At 39.7% G+C, this 16,300-nt stretch overlaps 1 protein-coding gene across 1 annotated transcript in view; it reads left to right on the top strand.

Moving 5' to 3' along the window:
• The window catches only part of znf469 (zinc finger protein 469), a 241,555-nt gene that overhangs the window by 147,083 nt on the left and 78,172 nt on the right, over nucleotides 1-16,300 (top strand). The window contains exon 4 of the mRNA XM_033635176.2: nucleotides 4,368-4,417. The gene's annotated coding sequence lies outside the window, so the exon portion shown is untranslated. The remainder of the gene's footprint in view (nucleotides 1-4,367; nucleotides 4,418-16,300) is intronic.

Below are 16,300 nucleotides of genomic sequence, written 5' to 3'. Positions count from 1 at the left end.
TGATAGTGTTGATATTTTACACTCTGATTACATCACTGCAGCTCAAAATAATATGAGACACCTGTGTGATGAGAACTAGGAAAAAACTGATATGTTATCAGAAAAATAATCCACACGCTGTTATATGGCTCCTGTTATTATAACATTTCGGTCAGATAGACCTCATCAGTCTAGGCTACTTTTCCACCTTTGACTTCAGCAGCAGAAACAGTGTGGCATTTCTGTAAAGTGTTTCGTGTGACGGAGTAGTTACGTCATCATCCCACTAAATAGCAAAAAATACTCTATACTGATACCTACACATAATTTCACAACAAGTCTCGGCCAACGGTGTATTTTTGGATAGTATTTAAAATATTTCTCCTTAATTCGTAAAAAGATTATAGAGTATAGGTTCTGGTGATGTCGCTCGTAATTAACACCCCTGCCTCTTTCACATGAATGCGCTCGTGGCTGGATGGAAAACCCAGAGTTGACTGACCTAGTTGATAACCAGCTTTGTAGTATAGGTTATCCAGACGGCCAATGTTAGGGTTAGTCAAGCCAGATAACAAAAAGATATCCTGGGTAAGTTGAACTGGCTTCATAGTACAGGCCTCTGAATGAAACAAATAAAACCAACCAGCAATTCAGTTGCTACTGTTATCTCTTCACTGGACAAAGAGGTTAAAATTGCATGTTCAGTTCAGACTGTAGGCCTTCTTTTGCTGCAGACATCTCAAGGGGGAAATCATCATAGTGGAAAAAGCACAGGTGGAACTAATAACATTAATGATGGCCCCGTTCCATTGTTGTGACCCAGTTATCCATGTCAGCAAGCCAGCACGCACAGATCCAAGGCCCTAACACTGACACACCTACATGGACCGCAGCCATTATTGGTGTTATTTGTTACACCTGTGTTTTTTCCTGCTATGGCATGTCAGGATGTGTGCTGCGAAAAAAAGCGTCAAGTCACATAATCCTGTTGTGGTGAAAAAACATGATGTTGGCATAACGTCTCTCAACAACATGAAATATGAGTTTCACAGTTCATGCTCTTTTCATAATGAGAGTGACTGGGTTTCCTTGCGGTATCATAAATCTAGTACAACAAATGACTCTTCTGAATAGAGCGGTTATCCAAATCTTCTTCGCATGATATCAGCTGAGTGGAAAATGTGTACAGCTGCTACACAGCCTGTTGATCTTTTTTTTTTGCCGCCTGTGTTCCACGTCTCTGTGTTGAACCGTGAACTCTGACAGTCCCCCAGCTCTCACATTGACTGTTTAGATTGTGTATAGCACTATTTGGCCTTCACAATGCAGTCGCACTCCAGCAGGGCTTTCCCCTGCCGAATTCAGTGAGAAATGTTTACCTTCACACTCTAACATGCTGGGGTGGTCCCAGAGCACGAAGTTAATGGACGTAAGTTGCAAATGCTCAGCTGTGTGTATACACAGATGCAGGCTCTAAAACACAGAAGTACAGAGGTGTGATATCAAATTCATATGCCAGATACTGGCTTGGGAAAAAAAAGCAAAAGCAGGCTATTAGTTCGGGCTGTTTTACCTTCCATTGTAAAAGATGGTTATAATTCATATGGAACTTTTGGTATGTGACACAATACGTGGCACAGATGTTGAAGATCTCCTTTCGAACATGAACAAAACCATTTCTTATGTCTTTGTGTGCGAGTGTTTGGCTTGTGTTTCAGGGAATGCATTAAAGTCTTCTTCGCAGGAGAAACCCCTTTTATGATTTACTCCTTTGCTGCTCTATTTTTGATTTACTCTTCATACAGCATAATCATTTTTATACCTGATCACTCTACATGATTTTAGCTTAAAAAAACAAAACGTGAATGTCTCAGTTCTGTGATTTACATATCCTCAAGCTCTTCTGCTTGTCTTCCTGTTAGTATTTATGCTCTTTTCTAAAGACAAAACAGCAGGTATGACCTGGCAGAAGTCCAGGATCTTTCAAATGGACCATGAAACGGGACACAAACCAAAGCTTTTGTCGAACTGAAACCTGGGAACTTTCCATACTCACTTTGCACATGCATGTGCTTTTGAGACATTTGTGATAACAGTTTATGAATTCTTTTACAGCGGGTACGATCATGAAGGGCTGAAGTTGCACATTTATGTCTACTTTAGGCTCACATGGTGCATTTAATGGATGGATAGAGTTGGAGTCATGCTTTTGTTTAGGAGATGAATACCTTGTGGCTACTCTGTGAGGAGTCCTCGGCAGTGGGTTTACTTGGTCCATGTCTGAGATTAAATAAAAGTGTGTCTGTGTGTATGTTTGTCTGGCTTTGAAGGTTTCTAAATCTGTGTTGACCGTTGGGTCTTAGTAAGCGTCTTGCGTTGGTGGATGAGCAACTCTTTGGTGAGTCTCATGGGGGGTGATGTAGCCGCGGGAGTCATGGGAACGAACGTGGTGCGATGCCCAATCTTAGTCAGCAATCATTGACAAAAAGAGAGTCTGTTTTTCTCTGCAGGGTTGCTGAGCTGACTTACCCCCCTCAAAAGAAATATGAAATACATTACCAGTGCAAATACGCACTCACACTCACACATGGCTGGTAAAAATAAGCAGTCTTGCAAGTTCTCAGAGACACAACACACACCAATACATTACTCACAGTCGTCTCTGCTGACTTCTTTTGTTCTTTGGGTGTTTCACTTTTATTCTCTGTAACTCTGTTCAGGTTGAGGCCACATGTGCACTGGCGGAGCTTTGAACCTGTGTAGGATTAAGCATGTCTGTCTGGCTGGATTCATCTGAAAACAGGGCATGGCGCTGCCGGGGCATTTGACTCTCTCTGCCTTTTAACCAAAAGCTGTTTTTCATCCAAAGAGTTCATGCAAATAAAAATATCTTAAGTAAAAAACATGAATGGAGTTTAAACATTTTGATAGCATTCCCACACAATGACGAATTTAGGCGACACTTAAATTTGCCTGGAGATAGTATGTAATAGAAAAACAGCAGTGAAGTTGATTATGAATTTACAATATCTCTCTCATCAGCTCTGATATTCCCGCCATGTTATTACAAATGTCAGATGGTAGACAGCACTGCATGCACTGTTTATGAGGCTCTGTTGTGCATTAATTTGAGCATTACAGTATTTCTGAATTATGCTTTATATTTGTCTTCAGACAGCATGAAATGTGACTAATACCATCTGCCATAAAAGCAGAATCCCAATTTGTCGATGACTAATCAATTCTGAGAGGCTTTCTATTTTGATTGTGGGTGTGTGTGTTTTCTGAGGTGTTGCCAGTTCATTCATTTCACACCTAATTTGTGGTTTCTCTCTTGCAACACCTTGAAATGAATTTGGCTTCACTGTTGAAAAATAGCTTCCTGGTGAGGCTCTTCGGCAGACTTGATAGGCCCCAGCTCTGTCTCGTCGAAATTATGTTTTATATAGAACTAATTTGAAACAGCGAATATGTTTTGAGGGAAACGTAATGCTGAGCAAATTATGTTTTCTATTAACATGAGGAAATGTTGCTGATAAATGTATCTGGCAAGTCCCCAAAATGTTGATACTGAACGCATTGGCAAAATGTTCAATGACAACGTATTCCAGTTGTTTCAGCCATAGGCAATCTGGCAATATAGTAGCCACTCACATTATTTCCCCAACCTTAACCAAAGTACTTTTGTTGCCTAAACCTAAGACTAGAGTCTGGATGCGAATCCGAAGTTCTGGTGTCAAGGTCCTGCATTTTGTACGCCTGCCACCCTCCTCGTCTGTCTCCTTTTAAAGCCTATGCAGTACATGTAGTGGTGTTCCGCTACCCGAACGTTGTCTCTGAACATAATCCGACTAGCGATTACGTTGCCACAACAGCGTAATTAAGAAAGCAGATTAGTAACATATAAACGTAATTTCTAGGTGACAGGGTTGCATAAGCTGCAAATAGATGACAAGGTTCACCATTTACATTCACTTTACGTAGCAATTTTCTTGTTTTTCAAGCAAGTCACCGGGTTTAGACGAACATTAAGAGAACTATAGCTTAATCCAAGCTTCTCTGTTTAATTCTTTCCAGGAGGTGAAAGAAGGCCTGTGGTGGTAAACTCCTCATAGTTTTAGAAAGAATAAACAGTAAACACTGTGGAGAAATAAATAAAACAGTAATAAAAGTGCTATAGAGGAAGTTTTAATTATGCACTGGTTGTTATTTTTTATTTCCAATTGAAAGTGGAAAACTGCTCCGATATCAAAGGCAATCAAAGAGGAAAACAAAAATATAGAGTTCACAAAATAACCTCAGAAATACCCCGAATCCTTTTCCAAGACCACAGATTGACATTTTATGAACCGTTATTTACCCTATTCTACTTTCTCTTTTGTTTATAGGTGGCATTTACTTTCACACATAGGCTGACTGACAAATGACGCCATCAACAGTAAGTACCACACAAACACCTGGTCTTATTCCTTTCGGTTTACAGCCACTGGTGACTCACACAGACACAGTATATGACAATAGGAAGAGAACTGTGACACAGGCCCTCGTATATAAGGCCGTGGCATATGTGTCCTTGTATTTTCAAGTTATAAGATTCCCCAGTGTTTGATATAAAAATTTCTCCCATGGATGAACATTTGTCTGCATCTTTTTGTCTACCTCTCCCACACATGAACGCCCATCCCTGACCACAGCCAATAGGGGATAATGCATGGTTGACGCTTTGCCCCTCCCTGTGAGATGTAAATCTTGTTTTTCTCAGCTGACCACCACGCTCCCAGGAAAAGACAACAGTCTTCCAAATGACACGGTTGTAGACTTCCGATTACAGCCCTGTCACTTACTCTACCGACGTGTAAACACATGATGGAGAGACAGACAGAGAGGGAGAGAAAGAGAGAGAGGGAGAGATGTGCTGGGGTGCGTGGGCTGCTTTTTGTTTGCCTCCAGACGTCAGACCTTTGGTTAGAGGGCCTAACATAAAACAGTTAAACCGACATGATGCCTTTAGTTAAGATGCCTCGCTGCACAAGCCCGGTGGCTTTCAAGGGGCTGAGTGAACATAAGTCATATCATTATTGAGATGTCATTACATCGTATTTTTAAGTGGCAGCAACATCTATGGCTGTAATCTGGTGACACTGTGATCCCTGTGTCGCTTTGTCACACTTTCTTAGTCACATATACTCCAGTGGCTTCTTCAAAATATGTTTTAAAGGAGTTTTAATTATACTGATCTGAATTATGGCAATCCAAATTATTATTACAATCATTTCAGCCATCCACAGCATCTTTGTGATCCAGTGGCCTGTGAGAAGACAGTCCTAGCGCTGGCTTCGTCTTGGCCTCCTGACCAAAAGTGTGATAATTTTAGACTCAAGTCTCTCACATGGTCTGGAGCAAGGACGGCATTTGGAAATAAACTTGGAATTTAGCTTAATTGCAGTTTACAGATTTAGGAGGGGCAGCATTCTCTTCTTTATTTTCTTGCATAAATAGAGAGTGACTGGAGGCCAAAGACATGAGGTTTCAAAGCCACAAAAGAGGTTAAAGAACGTCAGAGGCAGTGAGGACACTTTTGAGCCTGGCTCCTCAGCTCTCCCTAAGGCTTCGCCATGCTCTGCCCCTAATGTAGGATCCTTCTCCCTGCTCACCAAATCCATCAGGTTTATTATTCCACCCAGGCTATTAGGTCTCCACAGTAAAACTAGACTGTTAGTTTTTAACTGCTTTATGCACAGCCAAGTTACAATGTTTGCTTTTTTTCAGATACTAATTTTTGCTGTAGGAGGTGTGAGAGGTTTCAGCTGGGAACTCTCCCCATTTTTGTTCAGCAGGATTAACAGAAAATGATTTGTCGTCCGAGGTCTTCAAACTTTGACAGCTTCTCTGCACACACTTTTTGGGTCCAGATATTTCCCATTACCTCATTACCATAATTGCTCCCTGTCAGATCTTTGAATAAATCTTTTTATGTACCTTTCCATTTTAAGAAAACTGACTGCCTTACCTTAAAAATTTATTTTTCCTGTTGTTCATAACTGCTAAAATGAAGAAATTGCGATAAACATAAATAACATTTGGGGCTATGTCGTGACAGCGCAGTATGATTTAAAGCTCATGGAAATGATATCATGGAATTGTTGTCGGGGTTTAGCAAACAGGCCAAGGGAGGAGATGTAATGGATGCGATTCAGGTGGCGTTCCAGGGGACAGGACATAAACTGTGAACCACTACAACAGATTAAGATTCTCCTCTGTTGCTGCATGGTCTCCGAGTGTGTATGATTGAGTATCTGGGCCTCCCTCATGGTCAAGTTTGCCTGGATAATAGAGATTTGATTAAGATAAATCTATCATTAAAATACGCAGTGCACTCAAAAGCATGTCTACCCTTGTATTAATTCAAACCCCTACAGATGCAAACACACACACAAAGACATATGCAGACTCGTATGTATGCACACACACCTGGGAAGGAATGCCTTTTACAGCTAAGATAAAAGCCATTTTCTGGAGACAAATGATGACAAAAATGGCCATTACTAGCATGCTCTGTTGGTAAAGTATGCCATCCAAACTGCAGTGTGTCCACATTAGCTAGAGGCCATCACTGCCCCAGACCTCAGTTCAAAGAAGAGCTAGATCAAACTCAAGAAAACAAGACCTCGTAACGGGGCGTACATCACTGGAGAACAGGGGCTGGTAGATGGGCATATGGGTGATGGAGAGGCTCACTGGGAAAAATAAGTAAGATTCAAGGAATGAGAGCATGGGTCTTGAGATAGGATCAACACGTAAGCTTTTGAATAGCCCCAAAGGATAAGGGTAAGACAGTGTGTGATTTGGGGCTGAGTGACTCAGGGAGGAAATGGTGAATGACTGGGGCCTATGGAAACATTTGTTTAGTAGAAAAACAGGAAGACAAGGAGGAAGGATGGAAAGAATGAGTCATGATAGAAATTATTCATTTCAACGGTGGTAATTTCAGGTCAGCTGATAATGTGCGGGTATAGAAGTTCATGGCTGGATTAGTAGAATTGTTTGAATGATTTGAGCATAAATCATTGAGTGGTGTGAATACAACAATAATGCTGTACAAGTACAGGTGTAAATGAGTCATTATAGCTGTTTGTTCCAGTGAAACTGCTCATAATGAAAACTGACTTGCTGCTTCTCAAACATTAATATCTTGGCTTCAATGAATGTTAATTTCACAAGAAAAAAAAACATAATCATAACTTTTTCTGTGGAATAGATAGATGACACAGCCCCATTTCCCTTGAAATACATTGATATTAATAATAGATATTTAGGCCAATGGCTGGGAGTGGACACATTTCAAGTCAGTACTGACCATTTTAATATCTAACCAAGACCCCAGTTTTTCTCTACCTTTAGTCTTAATGCAGTTGGTTGTTGGATGCATATAGTCTATGTTAACTGGTACTGAATTAATAAGCTGGATCACTTTAACAACAGGATGCATCGATTTGATTTAGTTATTTTAATGTGAAATGTAAAAACACGCACAGTGTTGCTCTGCATTGCCTCTGGTACATTTTTTAACAGATAGTGCTCATTTTTTACACAGTCCTATGTAGGTTTTACCTGTTGGAGGGCCGCGGACCTGTGCAGGTGGGGGAAAATAGACCAGTCTTGCAAAATTAGAGTTGAACAGCTTGGTGCCTGTGTGGGCAAGCACAGCTTCCATTAAAGATTAAAGATTTAAATTCTACTGATTATCACACATCTGAGTGTGTGAAATTTGTTCTCCGCATTTGACCCATCCCCTGAGGGAGCGGTCAATGTAGCAGCTTCAGTCGATTACAATGGTTGCGGTCTGCTGCGGGCATGCTGCAACTAACGTGTCACGCTGTGCCCCATGTCCCATGTACTTTGACTGTTAAGACCTTTGCACACCAAGTCCATGTTTTTCATACATGTTTTTATGCCTCCATGCTGGCGATAGTCATGGCAGGAGGCATTATGTTTTTGGGTTGTAGGTCTGTCTATAAGTGTGTCCATCCCATTCTTGTGAATGCAATATCTCAGGAACATCTTGAGGGAATGGACTCCATGATGACCTGATCAGTTTTTGGCGGTCAAAGGTTAAAGGTCATGGTTGACCGTGGCCTTGCATTGGTCTCGTTCTTGATGTAATGGACTCTATGATGAACTGATTAGATTTGGTGGTCAAAGGTTAAAGGTCATGGTTGACTGTGGCCTTGCATTGGTCTCGTTCTTGATGTAATGGACTCTACGATGAACTGATTAGATTTGGTGGTCAAAGGTTAAAGGTCATGGTTGACTGTGGCCTTGCCTGGCCTGGCCTCGTTCTTGTGAACACAATATCTCAGTAACACCTTGGGGTAATCTCTTCAAATTTGGCACAAACGTTAGAATTTGGTGCTCAAAGGTCAAGGTCACTGTGACCTTGTGTACGTCTTATTTTGTGACTGGGATTCCAGAAGAAGGCCTTGTGGGAATTTTTCAAAATTTGGCATAAATGTTCACTTAGATTCAAAGATAATCTGATTAGATTTTGGTGTTTAAAGGTCAAAGTCACTGTGACCTTGCAACTGTCTAATTCTTGTGAACGCAATATCTCAAAAACACCATAAGGGAATTTCCTCAAATTTGGCACAAACATCCACTTTGAATCAAGAATTAACTGATTAGAATTTGGTGGTCAAAGGTCAAGGTCACTGTGACCTTGCATCCATCTCATTTCATGAACGCAATGAGACGGACATCATAATGTTCTGCAAAAACACTTTTCTGGCCATCATTCAATGTCGTAACTCAGGAACAGAAGGGGAGACATTTGGTCAGATACTGAATTGGTGACACTAATCTTGAAACTGTGCTGAGTTTATAGATCTTCTGTGCTGATGGGGGAAGATGTGTGTAAAGCATTCATGTTTTCACAGACATGGATGTGAACTGTAAATGCAACGTGACGGGTTCATGGAGGCATACAACCGCAAGGAGGTAACTGTAGTCAAAATCTGTAATGAGATAAAAATCTTTACATACAGCAGCTTGCACACTGAGTCAGATGCTTATTTTTCTACTCATTGCAAAAATTTACAATACGGGACAAAAGGAAAGACTCAGTTGCTTGTCCCTTGCCACTCTTTATCAGAGTTACCTCACTTGCTGTCACCACTTTTTGTGCGTGTTTTGCATATGGCACCCTGGTCACCCGAGGTTTGAAGTGATACTGTGCAGCTTTTAAATTGAAGTCTGCTGTAAGCATCATCATTGCTGTTTTGCATATCTGAGTAGGCTAACATTATTTTCTCTTTGTCATGGAAGATTTCAAGGGGGTAATGGTTTCCATATATTTCCGTTTCTTTTTCTAGCTGGCCCCCTGTCTACATCTGCCCTGTTCCTCTCTTATAGGGAACGCATTTATCCCAGTGGTTACGCCATATGTTTTTCACTACTTCTTGGTCAAACAACTCTCTAAAGGCTTTTGACTGAAAATTGCAGAAAAAATGCAGTAAATCGAACCCGTTACAAAAACTTTATTGATAGATGAAAGTTTCGGAGTTGGTGTGTGAACATGACTAACAAGGTGTTAGGTCATGTTTACTTTGAATCCTAGGACAATTTGCAGATGAAAAATATCAGCGTGCTCTCACCGAAAAAAGAACCAAATACATCAACTACTTACGTTTACTGAAATGCAGCGCACTCTTGTGGCCATAATAATTAATACAGGAGCAGAGGAGGAAGTGTTATGAAGTAGCATAAAAAACATTTGCGTAATGTTGTCAAAATTTTGAAGAAGTCCCTGTATGGTGGGCAGGAGAGGCTGTTGGCGGGTCAAACAGGACTTTAACCCAGGAGACCGGTGTTCACGTCCTGAAGTCAATGTTGACTTCCATTAATAACAACACAGCCTAGTATTCTAGTATGTCAAGATACGCTAGTGACATATGTGACATATCGTTTGTTATGTTATAAGTGACAGAAGTACTTATTTGATGCCAAACCATGATGTTTTACAAAACCTAACTAAGCAGTTTTGCAATGAAGTGCAACTGTTTCATGACATCAAGACTGTGTTTTAAACTGCGACTATTAGAACGGCAGTATTTGCCATTTTTGGGCCCGTCATGTATCTTGTTTTGGACGTTTGTAGAAATCAACCAATCGTTTAGGTACAAGAGTGTTGATGATGGGAGTGACATTTGTTGTGATTATTTAGTCACAAATCAAAGTAGTACACATATTAAAATTTTGAAAATGTAAGGGATCATCAAAGTAATCTCTTTCTCCAGTCTGTGGGAAGCACAGATGTCTTTACCAGATTTCATGGTACAGACATTAGTCTGTATTATTAAAAAAATCTTAATCATTAAATGAGAGGAGCAGATGTTCTATATAAACATAATTTGTTTGAAACATGTTTGGATCTTTAAGGTCAGCCATATTGAAAACAGTTCTCTGCTTCCCTCTACATAAACCTATCATTAGACTTTTGTAACACTTTTTGCTGGCAGTTTACATTTTAATCCCTACCTGACCTGTTTTTTTTGACATCTGTAACTGCGGTCTAAGCGTCTGTCAATCCACCATTTCATCTGTAGTATTTAATGTTTCCACCCTGAGAGGCCCTTTTTAGTGGAGTCTGTTTAACCTGTCAGTGTGAATGGTTGGGGAACACCTCGTAGAAGGATTGGTGTGAGCCAATTTTTGGTTCTGTATTTGTTCTTCCTGTTCACTATCCCTCCCCTCCTTGAGAGCATGCTGGGTGACTGACAGGCGAGAGTGATTCTGGGGGTCAAGAAGCGTGCAGACCTGAGGGATAGGACCCAGTTTCATGACCGGACATGCAGAGCTGGCACTCCAGTCTAATGTTTGCTCGCGACTTACAAGTGGTTTATTAGTCTAGGAGGGGCATGGATCGCTGACCCAGATCATACTTTGGAGCACATAAGAATTTGTGACCAATCAATCAGTTACACTTTTCCTTTTCTGAACTGTGGCACAGAGATGAACACATCATATCTATGTCATAATAAAACATATCAGGGATTTTACTTAATACCCCTAATCTTCAAAATATTCGAGAACTAATCTAGTTTTGTGGAAATTCACTGCCAGCTGCAACAGTATCGGCGTTTGCCCTTAGTATTACAAATGTTTTGTTAAAGGGTGACTTTGTAGTTTAAACGTTTCAATGTCTTGGAAATTCAACACAATATAAGCATAAATAATTAATATTATAGTGCCATTACTCTGCAGACTCTGCTATTAGTTCTTTCACATCTGACAATGGACCTCATTTCATTAAAAAAAGAATGTAGGCCTCTTTAAAAGCGTCTTTTATCTAAATATCTCAAATGTGACACAAGTTTCCTTTGCTGAAAGTTTTTCACCATGCATCTTTAAGATCTGACAATCTGCTGACTGTAGCGGGTTTCAACAGGCATCTTATCGATCCCATCAGGATCTTTCTCGGGCCTCATTCAGGTTTAAAACGGTGAAGAGCTTTTTTGCTTTGCTGCCTTGCTGAGATCCTGCAGAAATACAGAAATACACAAGCATGATTGAAAATGTCCACATGAGTCACCTTTTCCACTGGCTCACTGGATTTCAGCATTTGAATCGTTTTAACCAAGCCAGTGGCTTTCTTTGCATCCTTGAAATAGAGCTTTATGAGCTTATTATTGAGCCATATGTGAACGTAAATCCAGCTTTTTGTGTTTGTACCCTCACAGGCTGCATATGCTGAAAAAAGGAAGCCCAGCCCATTTTAAACACTGTTGTAGGCTAATTGCGTATCCCAGAGATGACCCCTCAGCCCTCACCCTAACCCCAACAATGTTCAAAATACTTCCACTGTATTACTCAGAGCAGCAGGTTAACACATGCATAGTTTTACACCAAGGGTTAATCCTTAGCCATAAACTTAAACAGGTAAATTATACGTCTCCAAAATTACAGTCTTTATGCAGCTTTGATTTTACGAACTGCAAGATGACCACAGTGAGTAATACAACAATGAGAGCCGCGTTCTAGTGAGCTGAATGTAGCTATGTAGAATGTAGAAGAGGAGTATAATGACTACCTAGACATACATTATTGACTTGGTACAATTTTGTTTAGATATTTGAATGAATGACATGTACCCTATGTTATATACAGTGAAGCCCGAGGTCAGTGACTCAAAGTCAGTAAATGCCCTGCAACACAGTGCCTACTGTATACTGTAGCACCTTGACTCTAACCCTTTATTGCAGATATTTAGCAACTGAAAATGTCATTGTAGCACATATACAGTACAGGATGCTCTGCCTGAATTTGTTCATGTTGGTAATCATTCATATCTGTCTTCAAAAAGTAGTATAATGGGTCTATATAATGAATCCGTACAAAACTTCACAGCGAATGAGCTTGAAAGCATGTGAGTGGGAGCAGTGATATCAACATTGATTTGCTGTGCATTAAGTCATATTTTTAGTAAGGCAGCTTTAATATAAAGCTGCAGAGAAGGTTGAGATTAATATCATAATAGTGTTAGTTTCATTTTCCTGGCCTATAGACCCTTCAGGTCCATTTTACACTTGTTTGCAGTAAAGACAGATACCACAGGCCTTAGAAATAATGTATTATGGGCAATTTTATTTGTATTTAGCTTTAGTTTTACGGCACAGCTAAGGTTGAAGAGCAGATCTTTAGATATTAATGCTTCATTTTGCATTTTGTGTCAACAAGATGTTGACATTTTGTCACCTTAAACAATGTATTTTACATCCTTTCTTCACTTTCTTATTTATTTATTTAGTCTATTACTGTAGCAGATAGTTCACCATTTTTGATTTAGCCCCGCCCCTTTGTGATGGTCCACGAAGGTGTTGGAGCTAGCATGAAGCACAAGCTGGAACTAACTATACTTCATGGAGAAATATTATGAAATTTTTTTGAAAAACCAAAAAACGATTTCAGAGAGAAGCAGACAGAGGGGTCTACAATATGTGTTTGAAGGATATATGCAGGATGTCAAACTGACTCAGCAGCAACAAAAGGTCAAAAAGACAAAGATAGTTGGAAGCTAAAGCTGAACAGGCCACAGATCACAGTGTAAAAGTGAACCACCACATCACTTACAATAGAGACAGATGACAATAAATGTGAAGGGAAAATTTTCAACCAGCTATATGTCATCATAGTGTGTGCAGATGAACAATGTTTGGCTTCTGTCTGGACCCCTGCTAGCAATCTAGCTAGTTAACCCTACACCTTTCAGGGTTTGATTTTAGTTTTGGAGTAGGGGAGAAACATGATATCCTCCCAACCTCTCCAGGTAAAGCGTATCATTAACACACATGCCCCAGGCACAACATTTACCTCGAAATCCACAAAACCAGCCTGAATATGAAGAAATCTGAAACGTTTGCATGAGAGTCAATGGAGCACAGGTGTGTTGTTGGACCCTTGTCAGAGCTAGTCAATGCTACGCTATGATTGGCCAGGACTGGATTTAGCAAAGGATCAGTTGGCTGATATAAGTACAGCATTTGCTTAAAAAATGTATTCAAAGATAAAAAGACTTTGAAGTGTGCTGAGACTACTGGCTTAGAAAAACATGTTGCTTCTGCTTTGCCTCAAAGGCCTGAATATTACCAGCTGCATGTATACTTCTTTTGCTGGTTTGGTAGCTGATTGGGATTTTCCTTAATGGTCATCTAAAAGTTACATTTGTATTCATACTTTACGCAATTGATTGTGTTGTAAGTTCTCAGATTTATGCATGCCTATTGAATTTTGATATAAGATACTTAATTTTAAAACGTTTCTTCCACTCCCTATCACCACTTAAACTATCGGTTACCATGCCCTTCCAACTTTCTTTCCAGGCTCCCCTTTTCTTGTGGTTTTCTGCTGTCACTCATCTCCTCAGATGACACGATATCAATGATACCATCAACCCCAAGCTAGGGCTTGTTGAGATATCCTTCTTAAACAGAGAGTTTTCCGCTCAGTCTCTCAATATTGCTTCCAGGGTGAAGTGAGATCATTACCACTTTCTGCACATATTGAGGGACATACATGTAGACACACAACCACAGATACAGCACATGCACACACGAATAACCACAGTGATTCACGCTGGCCCATTGTACTGTCCACACCTCCAATATTTATAAATGCAAGGATTATATGTTACGGCAAAGCTCTGTCAAACAAAGCATTCACATGTCATGTCTCTCTCTTACCCTCTTCATTATTTCCCCTCAAGCGCTGTGATGACAGTACATTATTCAACCCGCAAGAATGCTAAAGATCCATAGAGGAAATGAGGACATTTTTTTTTGCAAGATGTGATGAAGCTGACCAGAAAGATGACACAATGAGTGTTCTGAATACCACTAAGGGGGATTTTTGCCAAGGGTTTGCTGCACACTTTTAGGTGCCAAACAGTCAAATTTCATCAGTTCTTATTTTCCAAAGATTAAACACAGGTAAATGCAAGAAAAGTGCTTAAAATTGTGTGTTTGATCGTATACAATATGTATTTTAATGGGCTCCTCTTAGAGTTGCAAAATAAAAATGTATACAGAAAACCACTGCACCTGATTTACTGCTACTGACAGTGTAGTGCTACTGACTAACCACTGCAGCTGAGGAAACTGAGCCTGAAATTAAACACCTAAACAAGATGATGTAAAATCTGCTGCAGTGTTCAATGTCGGACATGAAAGGAGAATAAGAGACTACAGTCTGGTCGAAACAGAGAAAGGAGAGAGACAGAAAGAAAAAGAGAAATGCAAATTAAAAGACACATGACAAACCTACTTACTGCATAGAAATTCTATGCAGGATTTTCCTAACAATCAATGAATAGACTCATACAGAAGTAACCCCTCTCAATCATCACTTATGACCCACGAGAAGTGTGTGGCAGTGTATTTTTCTGCAGAGACTCAGCCATCTGCCTGTGTTTTGTGTTCAGGGTATTTATAGGCGTGTACCTCCGCAGCATTCAGGTGAGTTTGGGTCGGGGCTTTTTAAAAAGGTTGCAACCAGGTGCCGGACCATAAGCAGCGGTCATTCATGAGACACAGCACAGAAAAAAACACAAATAAAGGGGAGGTGAAACGTCAAGCAAGAGTGAATCTGGGGTTGGCTTTTACTTTCACTTTTGCTGGGGGGTATGTTGCAGATTCTTACAGATTTGTAAATAAGCACTGAGCACAGCTGAGGCTGATGGAAGTGCCATTAGTTTCACAGTTAGTTGGTGTTTAAAAAAAAAAAAAAAACTTAGAAGAGATTAATATTTTTTTATCTGCTGGTGGTGCTAAATGAAAAATCAGGAGATCACCAAAGTCATTAGTATTCATTCTTTGGGGAACATGGATGCACAAAATCCATCCAACAGTAGTTGAGTTATTGGACCAAAGTGGTGACGGACTGACATTCATGTCCCTAAAGCTAAAAGTTTGTTTTTGTTTGCGTCATGAAACTGTTTCTAGTGTAATAACATCAAAAGTGCTTTATTTTTTTCACATTCATTTAATCAGATACACCAGTCTGATGTTGAAATAATTCTTAAGCCTAGTATCAGAGGTGTGGACTCAAGTCATATAACATGGACTCAAGTCAGACTTAAGTCACAGATTTGATGAACTCATTCTCAACTTGACAAAATCAAAATGACTTTAAACTTGACTTGGACTTAAACACCAATGACTCATAACTTTGCTTGGATTTGAGTCTTTTGACTTAAAAATACTTGATTCCTTCTCCCAAGATCAAAAAGTATTTAAAAAGTGTGCCACAAATCAATTAATTTCCCTTCATTTCCTGAATCAGTTCATGTTTACACTGTTCATTCCCAGCAAGTCGACACTCGATCCACTTTGTTTGTTCTAATCATCCAATCAAGCTGTAGGGGAGAACCATGAACAACTAACGTTACTGAGTGCCAGCCGGAAAAAACTGATAGCAAAGATAATTCCGTTGGTGTACAAAAACCATGCAGTTATCAATGAAATAAAAATTGCAGTATGTAAGATGTTAGAGTTGAAAATAACACACCGAGATGCAACAACTTCCAACTTTGTACGACATTTGAAGTTGCACTAAAAACTCTTAAGTTGAGACTATTATTACCATAGTTAGTGAGCTAATGCTAAGCTAACATTTGCTTAAAAGCTAAGTAACATTTTAAACAACTTTTGTTTTACATATACAAATGTTAAAAGCTTTTATGAGTTTTGTAAAATTAATATTTTATTACTCTGTTGTTAAAATAGCATTATACTTGATGAAAAGCACATTATTATTTGTTTAGGACTCAAAA

The sequence above is a fragment of the Epinephelus lanceolatus genome, chromosome 5 (genome assembly GCF_041903045.1).
Source record: "Epinephelus lanceolatus isolate andai-2023 chromosome 5, ASM4190304v1, whole genome shotgun sequence".
Taxonomy (NCBI): domain Eukaryota; kingdom Metazoa; phylum Chordata; class Actinopteri; order Perciformes; family Serranidae; genus Epinephelus; species Epinephelus lanceolatus.
This window is presented reverse-complemented; position numbering and strand designations above follow the sequence as displayed.